Below are 17,367 nucleotides of genomic sequence, written 5' to 3'. Positions count from 1 at the left end.
GTCTGGGATTTCAATTTTATTGATCAATATTTTAATTTTTGTTCCAATATCATGCTCTTTTTATTACTACAGCATTGCAGTATAACTTGGGGTCTGGGATAGACAAATCTCCAGCAGTAAATTTATTATTCAGAATTGTTTTAGATTTCTATATGTTTTCTTATTCCCATATAAAACTGAAAATTTCTCTTTAAGATCCGTGAAGAAATGTATTGAAATTTTGATGGAGATTGCATTGAATCTGGAGATTGCTTTTGGTAGGTTAAGTATTTTTATAATATTAATTCTACTGATCCATGAGCACGGGAGATCTCTTATCTTCTGATATCTTCTTCAATATCTTTAAGTTTTACCATACGCGTCTTTCAATTGTTTGGTTATAGTTACCCTGAGATAATTTACATTATTTGAGGCTATTGTGAAAAGTGGTTTTTTTTCCTAATTTCATTATCAGTCTATTTGTCATTTATATATAGGAAGGCTACTGATTTTTTGTGAAATTTTTTTTATACAGCTATTTTGCTGAAAGTGTTTATCAGCTGTAGGAGTTACCTAGTAGAATTTTTAGTGTCTCTTATGTATATAAGCAAATTATCTACAAAAAAAAGTACTTTGACTTTTCCTTTCCAGTTTGTATCCTCTTGCTCCCCTACAGTTGTCCTTCTTGCTCTGTATAAAACTTCAAGTACTATACAGACTAGGTATGGAGAGAGAAAATGGACAACCTTCTTTTGTTCCTGACTTTAGTGGAATTGCTTTGGGTTTCTCTCCATTTAAGTTGGTGTGATTATGGGCTTTCTATATTCTGCCTTTATTATATTGAGGTACACCCCTTGTATCTCCAATAACTAAAGGACATATATCATGAAGGTGCATTGGATTTTGTTAAAGACTTTTCTGCATCTAAAAAGATAATCGTGTGGGTTTTGTCTATCAGGCTGTTCATATTTTGGATTATATTTATGATTTTATATATGATGAACCATCCCTGAATCTCTGTGATAAAGCCTGCTTGATTGTGGTGGTTATTTTTCAGGTTTTTGGATTTGGTTTACAATATTTTAATGAGAATTTTTGCTTCCATGTTCTTAAGGTAAATTAGTCTGCAATTCTCTTTCTTTGTTGGGTCTTTATGTGGTTTGGTTATGAAAATAATTGTGGTCTCCAAAAACAAGTTGGACAATGTTACTTCTATTTTGTGGAATGATTTAAGGAGTATTGGCATTAACTGTCCTTTGAAAGTCTGCTAGAATCCTGCACTAAAACAATCTGGCCCTTTTAATTGCTACTTCTATTTCACTAGGGTAATAGGTCTGTATACATTGCTTATCTGATCTTGATTTAACTTTGGTAAGTGATATGTGCTGAGAAGATTATACATTTTGTTTAGATTTTGCCAACTTGGTGGACTACAGGTTATTTTTTGTATAGAAGAAATTCTCAGAATTTCCTCAGTGTCTGTTGCTATGTACCCTTTAATCTATAATTTTGTAAATTTGGATATTTTCTCTCAACCTTTTAGTTAATTTACCTAAGGATTTCTCAATCTTATTGATTTTCTCAAAGAACCAACTCTTTGCTTCAGATCTTTCTAAGTTTGTTTGTTTAGGGTTTTGTTTCTATTTTAATGATTTCAACCCAAGCTTTTATTATCTTGTCAAATACTCCTTTTGGGTGTGCTTTCTTCTTTTTGTTCTAGAGCTTTCAGGGGTGTTGTTAAGTTACTAGTATGAAATCTCTCCAGTTTATTTTTTTAAATCTAAGCACTTAGTGCTATGAACTTGCATTTTGATTGTGTCCCATAAATGTTAGTATGTTTTGTATTCATTTACACTCTAAAAAGTCTTGACTTTCTTTCTTTCTTTCTTTCTTTCTCTCTCTCTTCCTTTCTTTCTTTCTCTCCTTTTTCTTTCTTTCTTTATGTCTGTAGACACATCTTTTATTCCGTAGAGTGTTGATTGGTTTCGATGAGTTTAAGAATTCTGTTGTTAGGTTCATTAGATTTATAGTATCATTTAGCTACCTCATTTTCATGCTTGGTTTTTGTCTAGATGACTTGTCTTTTGTTGAGAATGGGGTATTGAAGTCTCCCTCTATCAGTGTTTAACTACAGTTAAGCTATAGTAATGTTTCTTTTATGAACTTGGGTGCTCTTGTGTTTGGTGCATAGATGTTAAGAATTAAAATGCCATTTTAGTGGATTTTTCATTTGATGAGTTTGTAGTGTTCTTCACAGTCTCCTCTTAATTGTTTTTGTTTGAAGTCTATTTTGTTAGATATCAAATTAGCTAAACCAGCTTTCTTCTTAGGTCTATTTGCTTAGAATACCTTTTCCCATGCTTTACCCTGAGTAAATGTCATCTATCTTTGGTGCTGCAGTGTGTTTCTTGGATGGGGCAGAAGTGTCAATACTGTTTTTTTCACATCCACTCTGTGTATGTGGATTTTTATTGAGGGATTAAGCCCATCGAGATTGAGAGATATCAAAGAGCAGTGTCTATTGACTCCTGTCATTTTGTTGTTGTGGTGAGTGTTGGGTGGCGTGTGTTTCCCCTTTTTGATTTGTTGGTCTGAGATTATTTATTTCTTGTGTTTTCTGGGTGTGGTTAACCTCTTTAAGTTTTCCTGCAAGCGTCTTCTGTGTGGATGGATTTGTAGATAAATATTGCTCAAAATATGTTTTGTCATGAAATGTCTAATTTTTTCCATCTGTTACAGCTGAACTTTTTGTTGGGTATAGTAGTCTGGCATCTGTGGTCTCTTAGAGTCTGTCTACAGGACATTTGTCCAGCCACTTCTGTCTTTGAGAGTCTCCATTGAGAAGTCAGGTGTAATTCTAATCGGTCTGTATTTGTATATTAGACCTTTTCCCTTCTAGCTTGTAATATTCTTTCTTTGGTTTAGTGTTCCGATTATTATGTGTTGAGGGGAATTCTATTTCTGGTTCAATCTAGTTGCTGTTCTGTATGCTTCTTGTACCTTTATAGGTACCTTCTTCTTTAGGTTAGAAAATTTTTCTTCTATGATTCTGTTAAAAATATTTATTTTTATGTCATATAAAAAAATATGTCTTTGACCTACCTGGGTTTCTTCTGCCTCCTTTGTTCCCATTGTTTGTAGGTTTGGTCTTTTCCTAGTGTCCCAGATTTCCTGGATGTTTTGTGCCAGGATTTTTTTAGATTTACCATGTTCTTTGACCAAGTTATCCATTTCTTCTGTTGTTTCTTCAGTGCCTGAGATCCTCTCTGTCCTGTCTTGTACTCTGTTGGTGAAACTGCCTCTGTGGTTCCTGTTCAGGACACTAAAATTTTCATTCCCGGATTTCCTTCAGCTGGAGTTTTCCTCACTGATTCTGTTTCTACGTTCAGAAATGTTTTATTCATTTTCTTCCATGATGTCTTTGTTTGTGTTTTCATAGATTTCTTTAAGGGATTTCTTCATGTATTCTTTAAGGACCTATATCATAAGCATAAAGGCTATTTAAAGGTCTTTGTCTTATGTTTCAACTGTTACAAATCTCAGAGCCTACTATGGTAGTGTTGCTAGGCTATAATGATGATATATTGTCCCGAATATTAATAATTTCATTTTTATTCTGACATCTAGGCCACTGTGTTTGGAATGATTATAATCTTACGTGCTGATATCTCATTTTTGTTGGGTGAGTGTTTTGTTCCTTGGTTTCTGTTACCCTTTTGGGTTCTTAGGAGGGTGTGGTAGCTGCATCTTCCTTGGAAATGGATGCTTCTGAGATTCTGCCAAGTGTGGCCTCTGGGGTTTCCAGGTAAAACGTGTTTCTATGTATTGAAAACTAACACTTAGGAATGTGAGTTGCTGAGGGGTTCCACAAGAGGGAGAAAAGCAGTGTGTTCCACTAGTACCAGCCAGGCTCCTGGGAATGGGGGAAGAGAGTGAAAGGCAGGTAGGCTGCCACAGAACTGAAGATGAGACTTAAAGCTTGGATTTGGAGAAAGAAAGGTGATGGAGCGATCTGCGGTTACCTGCTTCCCTGGTCAGAATCTTCACTTTTCTTATAGTCTTTCTTATGACCCGGATTGTGGCATGCATTCACTCGGTGTTCTTGTCTTTCTCCCTCAGTTAAGAAAACTGCAAGAAAAGAAGTTTTTTGTCTGCTTCTTGTTAACATGTCTATTTGTAGCCTGCACACAGTGAGTGCTCATCAGACACATGCAAGATATGAATATTGCAGCAGAGGTCATCTGGACTTTCTTGCAACAATGCTGTCCATTTGTGCTCCCCCCCTAGACTTCAATAAAGTCTCTGCATATCTTGTTCTCTGTAATTCATTTTGCTTAGGATCTTATTTCCTGTGTGGTATTATGCTTAGTGTTTACAAAGAGCAGGGCTATTCCTGCAACAATGACTCCTTTGCTATGATCTTTCTATTTAAAACTTCTCAGTGTCGCTTCCTATCCTTTTATTTGATACTTTCAGATTTAGATTAAAAACTTAAATGTCTATTCTAATTTCCAGAGCTATCACTAAAAATAAACAGTGGTGTATAGCTAAAACAAATCAAAAGACTTAAAAACAATTAAAAAAATGTTCAGGAATATTGACAAAAATCTAAATCAACCAAACAGTGGAGAAAAAGATGACAAAATCCAGCATTGCTGATAGCATCAAATGTGGCTGTAATGTAGCTCAGTGATACAGTTCATATAAAAGATACACTAGACCGTCAGTTCAGAAGTATTATTTATATTAACTGATATGTATGAAAATGCCAATTGAAAGGAAGACTTTTTCCACGAGTGTATGTGTGGATCTGGGAACAATAAACTAGTATCTATATATTAAAATATATCATTTTAATCTAAAAATGGAAGTTAAAAAGAAGGCATGCAATATGGGTCTTCAGTGTCCTCACAGGTAGGGAAGGACTCCAAATATCCTTCTACCCGTCCCAGATAGCTACAGAACCCTTTGACAGAGGACCGTGTACCTTTACGCAGAACAGGGATGTCTGCATTTGCTCCACATTCACTGATGCCTGGGATATTAGCGCAGTCTGCCCCCTTTCGACCTACCCAAGGAGCATTTACTTTATGACACGTGAGCACCACCACGTGTGTTCAAGTGTTAATAGACCCATATGAGGTAGAGTGGAGGGTTTCCTGTAGAAATCTAGCTCTCCGCACACTGTATGTAGTCACAGGCCCTTGGAATGCTGGCAGTCCTGTAGCAGTGAAAAGGGCCAGGTTGCCCATGGGCATCTTGCCAGCAAAGCAGATGGACCCAGCAGGGGCAGCCAACAGAGCAGGCATGTTCTTTCTGGGCACATGCATTTTTAGCATTGTGCCTTCCATTTACAGGAGACAAATACCTGAACAGAAAGGCTGAGTTTATAAAATAAGAGTCGGAAAGGGTACGTGCTCAGCCTTAATTAAAACCTTCACATAAAGATCCTGGAGAGCTCACCTCACCAGGAACTCTTACAGAGTATGTGGGTAACACAATCTATCATAAATCCATCCCCACTGGAGGGAGCGACGGTGTGTCTTTCTACCCCAGAATTTCACAAACTCACAACAAAGCCTCAACTTTTAAAGTCAAGTATGTTGGAGAATGGGGCCAGCAATGAAAGTATTCATATCAAGTATTCATTATTTGAAAATGAATTATTAGAATTATTATAATGGATTATTAGAATAAGTTTCTGAAGCAATTTTATTCTTTCAATTTGCTCATTTTAATAAACAAGGAGCTAAATCTCATTTCTTCTTCCTGGAGGTGACACCGTGGAGCAAGGACGCATGCCGCAGAATAGGCAGACGTATTTACACATTGAGACTCTGTTCCAATATCTTCTGTGTCGTGTTCCCTTTCACAAGGTGAAGACTTGAAAAGCAGAACAAGCAATTTAAAAAGTAATATAAATCACCTTAATGTATAAACATTTTATCCACGTAAAGTTGATTCATGGGTATTATATGTATATTGTGTGTGCTTATGGTAAGTGCTCATATGTGTGTGCACATATGGAATGTGCATCCATTTGTATGTGCAAGTGCTGGTAAGCTTGAACGTATACAGAGGTCAGAGGCTGATATTTGGTACTTCTTCTCCTCTCCTCCTCATGTTTTGAGACAGTCCATCTTGCTGAGTCTGGAACCCACTAATTCAGTGAAACCAGGTAGGTAGCAGACCCCAGAGAGCCTGCAGCCTCAGCTCCGAGTCCTGGGCTACGGGAACATGCTTTTCTTGCAGACACTGCAAATCTCAACTCATGTCCTCTTGTTGCATGATAAGTGCTTTACTTTCTGAGTTGTCCTCTCCGACCTCACAGGTTGGTAATAGTTCTGCATATTAACATAGCCTCCTATCTACCCCACACAGAACTATTTAACATACACATCAGTCCCCAGATCCTCCGAATACTTCATGAGTAGTTAAGGCAGACCTGGGAATCTCATGCAACAGATGGGAAAACCAGGGATCATGCAGGGAAGAGATTCAGACTAAGATCCTTCATCATCTATCATGGTAACTTTCTTTTTTAAAATGTTTGCTTATCTATTTATTTATTTATTTATTGTGTGTGTGTGTGTGTGTGTGTGTGTGTGTGTGTGCATGTGTCTGCACGAATTTTTGTGCACCACATGTGTGAAGGGGCCTGAAGGGGCCAGAAAAAGTACCAGATTCTCTGACATTGGAGTCACTGGTCATTACGAGCTACCATGTTGTTGTTAGGCACTAAGCCAAGGTCCTCTGCAGAAGCGGCAAGTGTTGCTATTGTCTAAAACATCTCTCCAGCCTTTAAGCTCAAATTTTGACATGTTAGAAACAACACACCCAAATTTGTTTGTTTAGACTGACAATTAAGAAGTACAGACTGCTGTTTTGGGGCTTTGAGGCTGCTGATGAAACGTTCAAGTATTAAGAACAGATCAAAAAAAATCTTTCAAAAGTCGGCTTGAGTGCATTTCAGATAAATGTTGTCTTTAAGATAAAATGTGGCCATTGTGCTATTAGAATTGACATCTGCTACTAGGCTTGGGCAGAGCAAACTATCACCTGGTGGTTCATGCTGTAGCCTGCAAAGTCAGCGTGTCTTTCTGTTATCGCAGGCTTGAAGGAAAAAAAAAATCAGTTTTAAAAACTTTGTAGACATACAAAGAGGATTTCTTTTAAAGGTTTATACATTTCACAGAATCTAAAAGAAAAATATTCTAGGAAGCAGTGATGTATGATAGAGCAGGAAATGATCACTTGTGCAGGGAGCGTGGCACTCAGAGGCAAATGAGCTTGAGGCACAATAGAGTTGTACGTGCAAGATGAGCTACTGGGTGGATGGGGTGAAAACTCAATATCTGAAACCCACTAGCTCTTTAATTCTGCCTTGAGGTCATGAGAAGAGAGACAATTACTTTTAAAAAAGAAAACCAACATGACACATTACTGAAAGCAATCAGATTTGGTGGGGGTCTCTGAGTACACACGGAAGCAACTGTTCTCCTGGGTGCTAAGAGGGAATCACTCACTGTACCCTCTGCAGTGCACACAGCTCTCTTGGGAACCGTGAGCCATTGAGAATGGTCAGAGGGCACAGGGCTTTAGGCGCACGCATACAGTTCCCACGGTTTCCTTTCAGTGCCCCAAAATGTGGGAGAGCGTGCTGAGCCGCCAGAGCAGAGGTCCCCATAGCTCAGCTGCGGCTCCTTCCTCCACTGCTCTGCCTCTTGTCTCCTCCTCTGTCCTGGCGGTTTCTGTGTTTCTCCAGTGTGTGTCCACCTTGTACCCTCTGGTGGCTCCATGTCACCTTTCACCTCCTCAGCTCCTTTGAAGATCAGTTCATCATCACACCCGACAGGATTCTGAAGGCTACCCATACTTGCTCTTAGCAATGTTTAATTCCGTGGCAGTGTTTGAAAAAGCTTTGTGACATCAAAGACTCCTCGCTGTCCTACAGATCTTTTGTTAAAGGGTCAAATTCAGCAATCGGGCTCTTCTGAATAGACAGTTCCACTATTTCAATCCAGCCACTCCTCCAGCACGGAGTGGGAGACCTTCAGATAAAGAGTTCCTTAACCAATTTACCAACCTACAAGGAACCAGTAAGTTTTAAAAGAGTACAAAGAGAATGAAGATTATAATACCATCTGTGGAATTCTATTTGAGCATGAGGTGGGCAAAAGGAAATGGGCTGGCTAGCCAAGATATTCTACAAAGATTTGAAATTAACTGTGATAGTTTTAATGTCAGCTTTTCATAATCACCTGGAAAGAGGGTATCAGTGAGGTATTTTCTGGATCAGGGTGGCCTGTGGGCGTGCCTGGAGTGGGTTGTCTTGATTGAATTACTTTATGTGGGAAAACCCCAGACAACAGGAGTGGCACCATACCTAGCCTGTTTGGATCCTGGATCGTGGAGAGAGAGGAGCAGTGGGCATGCGTGCGCACATTTTGTCTCAGCTCTTGTCTGTGGATGTGACCAGCGGCTTCGGGTTCCTGCCTTGACTTCCCTGCAATGATAAAGTGTAAACTGAAACTGTAAGCTAAGCAATCCATTTTCCTGCTACCGCTGCTTTTGTGCAGGGTACTTTATCACAGCAGCAGGAACAAAACTAAAGCATCAGCATGAGTTCCTCTCGCCAGTCATACGATCATTTCTCCATCTGAAGCTGAAGCTGAATCTTGTGTCCTCTGCTGCCTGCCCAATTCCTCTTTTTTGTTGATTCCTTGGGGTCACAGGATTAGGACAGACACATTTTTGAACTCAGCACTCCTTTGAAACTAAGACCTCTCACTGAATGTTCACGACTAGACAGGAGAGGATAGTGATTCATGGCAAAACAGTATGGCCACATCCTGTTCAGAAGGAAATCAAACATTTCATTATTTACTTGGGCATCTGCTGTTTGATTCCTGAAAGATAATCATAATTCCTTAATACCCTGTTTTTTTAAAGTAATTTTATTAAATTATAAAAGTTTCCATTTTTCCATTTCCGCCCCTCTTCCCAACACCCTCCCACTCCCCCCACTCCCTCTCCTCCTCCCTCTTCGTCCCTTAGGGCAGTCAGGGTTTCCTGCCCTGTGGGAAGTTCAAGTTCCCCCCCCCTCCCTCCAGGTCCAGGAAGGTGAGTATCTAAACAGACTGGATCAATACGCTGTTTTATAAAAATAAAATAGGACGCAAGCAAAAGTAGCCATGACTTGTCTTCTTGAGTGTGCTGCCCATACTGAGCTTCAGGATCGTTAGTTTAAAATTTGTATCTTTTAAATCTGAATAGTAATGGTACCAATATCAGGTGTGTGAGGACAGACATATTGAATGGAAAAACAATGAAAAGTGGCATGCATTTTCATAAACATCGACTATTCTTAATGTAATTATTAACAGGAAACTACTAAGTCCCTATGTTGATGTTAAAAATATTAATTCTAATATATAAATGTCTAAAATGATAGTTTTGTAAAGCTGTACTTTATCAGATGGCATCAGTTCTATGACAGTAATTCTGAGGACTTCCACAATAAGACTCTGACCCTGCGCAACCATACCCACTTTCTGAAGTGTAATAGTTAGTGTTCACAGTGGGTCTCATCTCACAGAGTGATGGAGATTACTGAAGAGATGGTTCAGTTGGTAAGGTACAAGCTTGAGAACTAGTGTTTAAATCCCCCAAACCCATAAGAATTCCTGGTGGACACAGAGAACCACTTGTAATTTAAGCACTCTAGAGGGAGAGACCAGATCCCCAGAACAAGCTGGATCCTTGATTTCTGTGTCCAATTGAGAGAGCATGCCTCAAAAACCAAAGTGAGAAAGACTCCTATGTTGGTCTCTACATATGTGTGCATCCATATACATGTAAAAGCATGCACACATGCACACACACACACACACACACACACACACACACACACTTATACTTGTTAAAAAGAAAAGAGAGAGATGAACTACTTCCATGGAGCCTGTTTCTTTTCTTTGATTTACATTTGTGATTTAATGTTGGAGCCTCTCTTTCACAAGGGCTCCTGATTTTCACCTGTGAGAGGCACAGGAAAGAATTCCCAGCACCTGGCTGGCCTCTTGGCTTCACTAACAGGGAACAGACATCTACTCAAAGTATTTCCTGTTGTTCTCAGCCTTGCTGTTTGCTGTGCATGCCCTTGTCATTTTGCATTCCCTTCTTTCTGCATACATGTCCTTTTTGTAACCTCTTTAAATGCCTTCCTACAAAGTCTAAAAGCACAAGTCTATGAAAGCATATGTATGTGTGAGTGGTAGAGATAGTGTCATTGGAGTCCACTAAGGATTGATGAACAAGTACAGCCACGTGACAGTTCAGACAAGGTCTCAAAAGATCACCCAGTCAGACTTTCCTATCTCAAGTCAAACCTCCCCAAAAACTGAAAAGAATTGTCATCCTTTAGTCCAGACAAAAGGAAACTTCCAGTGGCTCCCCAGAAACTGGGAGTGACATTTTAATCCTGGACTTTCTAGATAGAGACAGACACCTCAGCTAGACAAGGCAAGTGTTTCATTTCGTTTTTCTTCAAGGCCCTGAACTTCCCCCATAAAAGCAAAGCATTTAAACGAATCTGTTATTTCCAGTTCCAAATTGTGCTAAGATACGGCGAAGACACATTGTTGCTAACTTAAACCTCCCAGACCTCTTACTTGGGTATGTTATCTACTGTTTCTTAAGGTTACCGCTATCTCAGAGAACAAAAGGGAATGTCTGGAAAGGCAATTCTATAGCCAGGCTCCTAGCCCAAGGTCAGGGGAAAAAAGTCATCGGCAAGACTGTGTTAGGAACACACAGTTTCTGCCATTAAACGTTTCTGTACGTGACAATGCCACAAGCAATTAAACTAATTCTGCAGTTGGCCGAGGTACTGATCTCTGTGGGGTCCCCGTCAAGCTCAACAAATGGATTCCTTCTAAAAGTACACCGACACACCCGTGTATTGAACGGGTTTTTGCTCCCAACTTTTAAAAGACAATCGCAACATGAGGTGAGTGATATTTTTCTCCTTGAAGTATACAAGAATATTAATGTACCTGCCACTGCAGTTGATTTATTATTTAGCTTAATTTTGTTATTTCCCATGTTATGAAATGAGAGTTCATGCTTCAATCTTCAAAACTCATCTATTTCTAATATAGAGTTGCAGTGAGACTAAGCGCTGGGAGCCTGAATTTGCTCTAGAAATGACACATCGTGTGAGGCCTTCCATGTGATACAAGCCTGAGCGCAGGGAAATTCTGCCAAGCCTGTTAGAACCCACAGATTCTTCAACTGGAGAGGAGCATTCATTTTATGGCTTGGAGTTTGTTCCACCAAAAAGAAAGAGTAAATATGTAAAATTTGAGAATTGCCTCTATGACTTGCAGTCCCATCTTTACAGTCTTGGGTTCTTCATACCACAGGGACTGGCCACAAAACATGACAATTTTAATAAACCCAAAACTCGTGGCAATATTCTCCTAAAAAGCTTTACCTGCAGTGGAACAAACACATTCAACATCCTTTCTGATTTGACCGTCACTAATTGCGTTAGGATTTGCTCTTTGGCTCGCTGGAAGAGGTTCATGGGCTGAGGACATCACTCAGTGGATAAAGATCCTGCTGTATATAAGTGGGAAGACCTGAGTTCCGATCCCCAGCACCTAGCTGGCTGTGGTTGCTTTTGTATGTAGTCTCAATGACCTTATTGAAAGATGGGAGGTGCAGATAAAATAGAATCCCTGACAGGTGTGAGCAGCTGGTCCAGAATGTGCAGGCATGAACAAGAGACCCTGCTTCAGACAAGATGGAAGGAAAAGCAATTGAGTGTCAAAGGTTATCTTCCAATGCTTCAAAATACCAGTGTGCAGGTGTTTCTGTCTTTAAATTGGGATCCCCCCCCACTTGAATTGTTAGGAAATGACTATGATTCAAATGATGGCTAGAAATACCCATTTTCCATGACTAATATCTGTGATATCATAAATGTAGCCCCATCTAGGTCCCAATTCCAACTCTGCTGTTTCTGCAGCCATGCCCAACAAATGTTCTTGATGGTTTTTACAGTTGGCCTTTGGATGGATGGTGAAGGGGCACAGGTGCAGTCACAGGAGGCTTCCTCATTGGCCCTGCCTCAGCTCCCATTTCTTCCTTTCTGCTTTGAGCAACAGCAAAGTTAGTGGAGCTGCAGAAGCCATCATGATACCATGAGGAGAAGACCTAACCTATCTGAATAACATGGACTCTGACATACTGGAACAAACACACATTGATAGCTGCCTCCCTATTTGTAGAACCCTTGGTTTACAGCGTTTAGAATTCTATGTGGAAAAGGAAAATAATTGTATATTTGTAAGCATATAATACTCCATATTCAGTATCCACTAAATGCTTGTTATATGATTGTCAAATATTAGGGAATAGAAAGAGTAATCAATTTTTTAAAAAGAATTCTCTGTGCCCTATGTTGCCATTGTATAGCTTTTTTAATGTCAGAAACACTAAATCATTCATTCAGTAAGTAGCATTACAGAATGTGATTAGAATTAGCAATTCCGAATATGAGAATGCCAAGGAAGGGAGAAAGCGATTATAGAAAAGGGGGTGAGAGACAGCAGGAGTCAGGACCATGTCTAAAGTCAGCATTCAGATAGACAACTTTAGACTCTAGAACAAAGGACTTGTGACAAATTCTTTTAGACAATCAATGGTGTCCTTAACACAGCATTTCCTCAACAGAAGAGAAACCACCATGGATTAGGAGATGGTAGGGCATTTCCACCATAGTTAAACAGGCTCACTGCAGGGTGTTGTGAACAAAACTCTCAACTCTTTATAATTACACCTTTTACACATCTTTTCCTTGGCCTTGGTGTTAATAGTGCAAATTTCACACACATAAAATCTGTGTAAGTCACCAAGAAGATGCAATAAAGCCCATGCTTTTCTTTTCTTCTTTAATTCCATTTCAACCCTGACTACAATTAAGAGAATTTAAACAAGTGAAATGTGAGACTATGTCAGAAGGTATTTTAATTTCTCAGACAAAGCTTTGATAGTTATTAAGAAACATGGTCATATCAGGCTTGTTGGTCTGTATTTGTAATCTTAGCACTTGGGAAACAGAATGGGGACAATCAGGAGTTTAAGGTCATTATCAGCTGCAGAGTGAATTTGAGACCAGCCTGGGCAACGTGAGAGCATGAGTCAAAAACAATAACAAAACTGTGTGCTCACAAAGGGATTTTGAGGGAGCTTTTCTGAAAGAAACGGGGGTATGTTCTCATCACTCAAATCTTGCCCCTGGAGACAAGGGCTGTGTGGACGCGGCCTGGCTATGTCATCTTTAGAAGCACCCGTGGGTAATATTGTAAAGCATCAGCTTTACATCCTATCAAGGATCTAGAGTTGTCTAGGAGACAAAACTAGCATGTTTATGAAGAGTTTCTAGACTTGGTGGGAAGACCCACTCTAAATTATGTAGTGTGACTCCATGGGCTTGGGTCCCCAGCTAAGTGAAACAAAAAATAAGCTAATCCCCAGCATTCATTGCTCTCTTCTTCTCTTCCGCGGGTGCATGTGATCAGTGGCCATATGCTCCTGCCATCCTTCCTTCCCTGCCTTGACGGGCTGTATCCTCTAGTGCTGTAAGCCATGAATAAGCCACTCTTGCCTTAAGTTGCTTCTGTCAAGTGTTTTATCACAACAGTGAGCAAAGGAACACAGGGACACAATGGTGGCAGTGGTATCTCGCTCTCCCACTCATTCCTGGTGGAAAGCAAGCTTGTTGCCAGGGTAGAGCAACTTCTACAGAGGCCCCTCAGGCCTCAGAAAGAGGATGCCAACATCTCCATATCATCGTCTAAGGCAAACTCTCTGGAGGCTTTAGCCACTGATGATACTTCCACGGGCATGTTTTGTCTTTAAATGACCTTTTTGTCTTCCCTCTCTCCTCTCCCCTCATCGTTCTAGATTTCTCTGATGTTTGTTCCAGGTGCCCAGTCATTCTCTTACCTGTTAGAAAAATAAAATTAAGAAGCAGCATACTCATCCCAAGGAAATATGTCTGCAATGTCACTTTGGTCTCTTCTTAAAAATGCTCCCCCTGCTCTTCTGTTACCCTCCCTCGACCCCACCCAAACCTTGATTCTCCTCTATGTCACATTATTACATATGGAAAAGCAAAATAAAGTTTATATTACTGCTAAAATAAGTAACTAACTTGCCAGAAACTTATTCAGTATCAAAATCTATGCAAAGTACTTACTGTATATGCATAATATACCATTTAACTAATGTAATACTTTTTAAAGAAAATAATATTTTATTCTGATTTCACTGAGGGGCCAACCTGTGTCATATCACACTCAAAACTAGAATCAGAAGGCGGACCCAAACTGTGATATTTTTAATTATTTTGCTCCTGTGAGAAGTAGAAATGACAATCATACAATGAAATAAAAGTTGTTCTAAATTGTTATTGAAAATATAGCCAGAAATAATTTCTCTTGATGCCTCTAGACATGTTAGCACGAAGGGGTGAGAGCTCACAAGGTCTCAGCCCTACGCAAAGACAGCTACAGAATGGACAGAGGGGGAGAAATAGTCTCCCCAGGGAGGAGCACACCCATTGGCTATCCAACCCTGAATGGTCAGCCTTGGAAACAGTTCCATCCAAATAGCATACAGACTGAGCAATTTCCATTTGTATATTTAAAAATATAAAGAAATAAGCACATGCAAATCTGTAAAAAGAGAGAAAAGGAAAAGAAATACAATTGCGCTGGAAATTTCTTCCGAAGTGTAATCATGACGCTTTGTTCGAGACTTCCTGGTCTTAGCCAGTGAGAATAGAGGCAGAAGGTCTAAGGTGGAGTTGAGTCACTGTCCCCCCAGCCTGAGGCGTGGCTTAAAGGTAGACATTGTTCTCTCAGCCATCATGGAAGCAGCAGACCTCTATTCTCTTAGCATCTTAAAGTCATGGGGGGGGGGAGCTAATTTTCTCTTTGAAACTTCAGTGTGCAGTAGTTTTTGCTTACCAGTTGCAAAAACCTGGGCTCTATCTCTTGTACAAAAAAGTAAATAAACAGGAGAAGAAATTAAAGATTGAACACTTAGATTGGTGTACGCTGGAAGTAAAGGAAAATGAAGAGTACTTTTATTTTTAAAATTTTTAACATAATTTTTATTGAGTCCTTGGGAATTTTACTTCATGCATTCCAATCCCACGCTTTTCCCAGTCCTACCATATCCACCCTTCAGCGTTGCAGTATCCCCCCTCCAGAAGAAAATTTTAAAAATATAAATATTAGCCCCCCTCCAGTGAAATCACTTCACTCCTTTGTCTTTGCCCCCTTCTCCATAACCTCTTTATTTGTCTTAGCGGCATTGGGAGCTACCATGTGTTAGTAGTAAGCTCTTACTTCCCAACAGCGTTGCTTTCAAATACTCATTGCAATGAGTCATTGAACCAGCTGCGGCCTCTGGATTCTGGTAAAGCATCGATACTGGATCCTCACCAAAACACTTCTTAGATGTCCTGCCATTGTCCCAATCATGGGGATCCAGTGACTATGGTTCCATAGGACCAGTCTCTTCACACACTGCAGCAGGCATAGATGGGGTAGACGTTGGGATGGGCCAACTCACAGCACTGGATATGTGCCTGGATGGTAGCTGAGTTTGTCAGTCCAGGCCACCCTCCAGGACAATTCTCCCATGGCTGGGGAAGGTCTGGACTAGTGAGGCAGGGCACTAGGTGGGTTTGTGGGTGTCTTCTACCCACCAAAGCTTAATCACTTTTATTTTTATCTACTATTTTTCCATCCATTATACAAGTTAGAAAATTACTCTTTCTTCATTCCTTGGGTTATATTTAAGTTCTTCAACCATAATATATAAATACAAAAGATCTAATTATTAAGGATTCATATACAAAATAAAGGGGGGGCTTAGTACCATCCTTAGCTTCCCATTCTGTTTGTTTGGTGTTTGGTGAGGACAGGTGTTGATTTTTGTCTTTGGTATTTATTTATTTACTGTTGTTCTTACCTTAAATGTATTCATGATCTGGGCAAGCATTTTAAATTATGTGTAACCTGAAGCATCATTGTTAAGAGCTAAGGAGATATCTTAGCCTGTGAAATGTTTGCCAGACAACCATGAGGACTTGAGTCGGATACACAGAGTCCATGTAGAAAGTGACTGTGTCAGCATTCCCGTAAGTTCAGAGCTGGAGGAAGAGGCAGAGACAGACCCTGCAGCCCTCCTGCCTACTAGGTTTTACTGAGTCAGTGGGCTATGGACTCAGTGAGTTGACCCTGTCTCAAAACTTAAGTGGTGGCATGATCCTGACATCAACCTTTGGCCTCCCAATGCATGTGCACACTCCAATGTACGTACATGAATATATACAAAAAAAAACCCACATATGTACACACAGTCTTATACACACATAAATCTTTAGAAATCTGAAAATTTCCTAAATAAAAGAAATTAATAGTTTGTGCATGGTCTTTTATGTAGCCAAACTGGCGTTTTCCCTATTCCTGCGTAAACTCCATTCCCTCAGTGTTGAGGAAGAAATGCATGGAAATGTTGAGCCAGAAAGCTGAAGTCACTTGTCGAAGGAGCTCTCACAAAAAGTGCCCCAAGAAAGGGGGGGGTGAAAATGCCCCCCAACCACTTAATTCAATTTAATTTAGACAACAATTGCTGAGCACTTCCTAGGTACCTGTAGTTGTGCATTCCTTCCTAAGGGATGGGCAGTGAAGGAAGCCTGACTGCAGTTGGCTGGTTTGACTCTTTTTCTCTTTTTAGCTTGTTAGTCTTCTGCCTCTTGGGGGGTTCCGGCACCCAGCTCACAAACAGACCACACGTGGAGGCTTATTTAATTTTGAATGCCCAGTCTTTGCTTGGCTTGTTTCTTGCCAGCTTTTCTTAACTTATCTCATCTATCTTTAGCCTTGAAGACGTTTATCTTTCTCTAATCCTGTATACTTTTTATTTAATCCTTACTCCTTGTCTGGCTGTGTAGCTTGGTGGCTGGGTGACTAGGTGGCTGGGTGACTTGAAGTCCTCCTCCTTCCTCTATCAATCCTAAATCTTAGATCCTTTCTCCCAGATTTCTCCTCCTATTTACCCTCTCTGTCTCCAGCCCCGTCTATTTGTCTCCCCTGGCTCGCCATCAGCCATTCAGCTCTTTATTAGACCAAGAGGTGCCTTAGGCAGGCACAGTAACACAGCTTCACAGAGTGAAACAAATGCAGCATAAACAAAAGCAGCACAGCTTAAAATAATATTTGCAGCAGGTGCTCTTTGGGGGGAGGGAGAAGAAAATTCATTCGGACACAGACCCGCTCCAAAGCAGAACTTGCAGGGTGATATCAC

The 17,367-nt window shown here is 40.1% G+C and overlaps 1 protein-coding gene across 1 annotated transcript in view; it reads left to right on the top strand.

Moving 5' to 3' along the window:
* Positions 1 to 17,367, top strand: part of Dtna (dystrobrevin alpha) — a 373,587-nt gene that overhangs the window by 40,323 nt on the left and 315,897 nt on the right. The window lies entirely within an intron of this gene.

The sequence above is a fragment of the Myodes glareolus genome, chromosome 13, assembly GCF_982192425.1.
Source record: "Myodes glareolus chromosome 13, mMyoGla1.1, whole genome shotgun sequence".
NCBI lineage: Eukaryota > Metazoa > Chordata > Mammalia > Rodentia > Cricetidae > Myodes > Myodes glareolus.
Note: the sequence above shows the minus strand (reverse complement) of the source record. Positions and strands in the feature narration are given on the sequence as shown.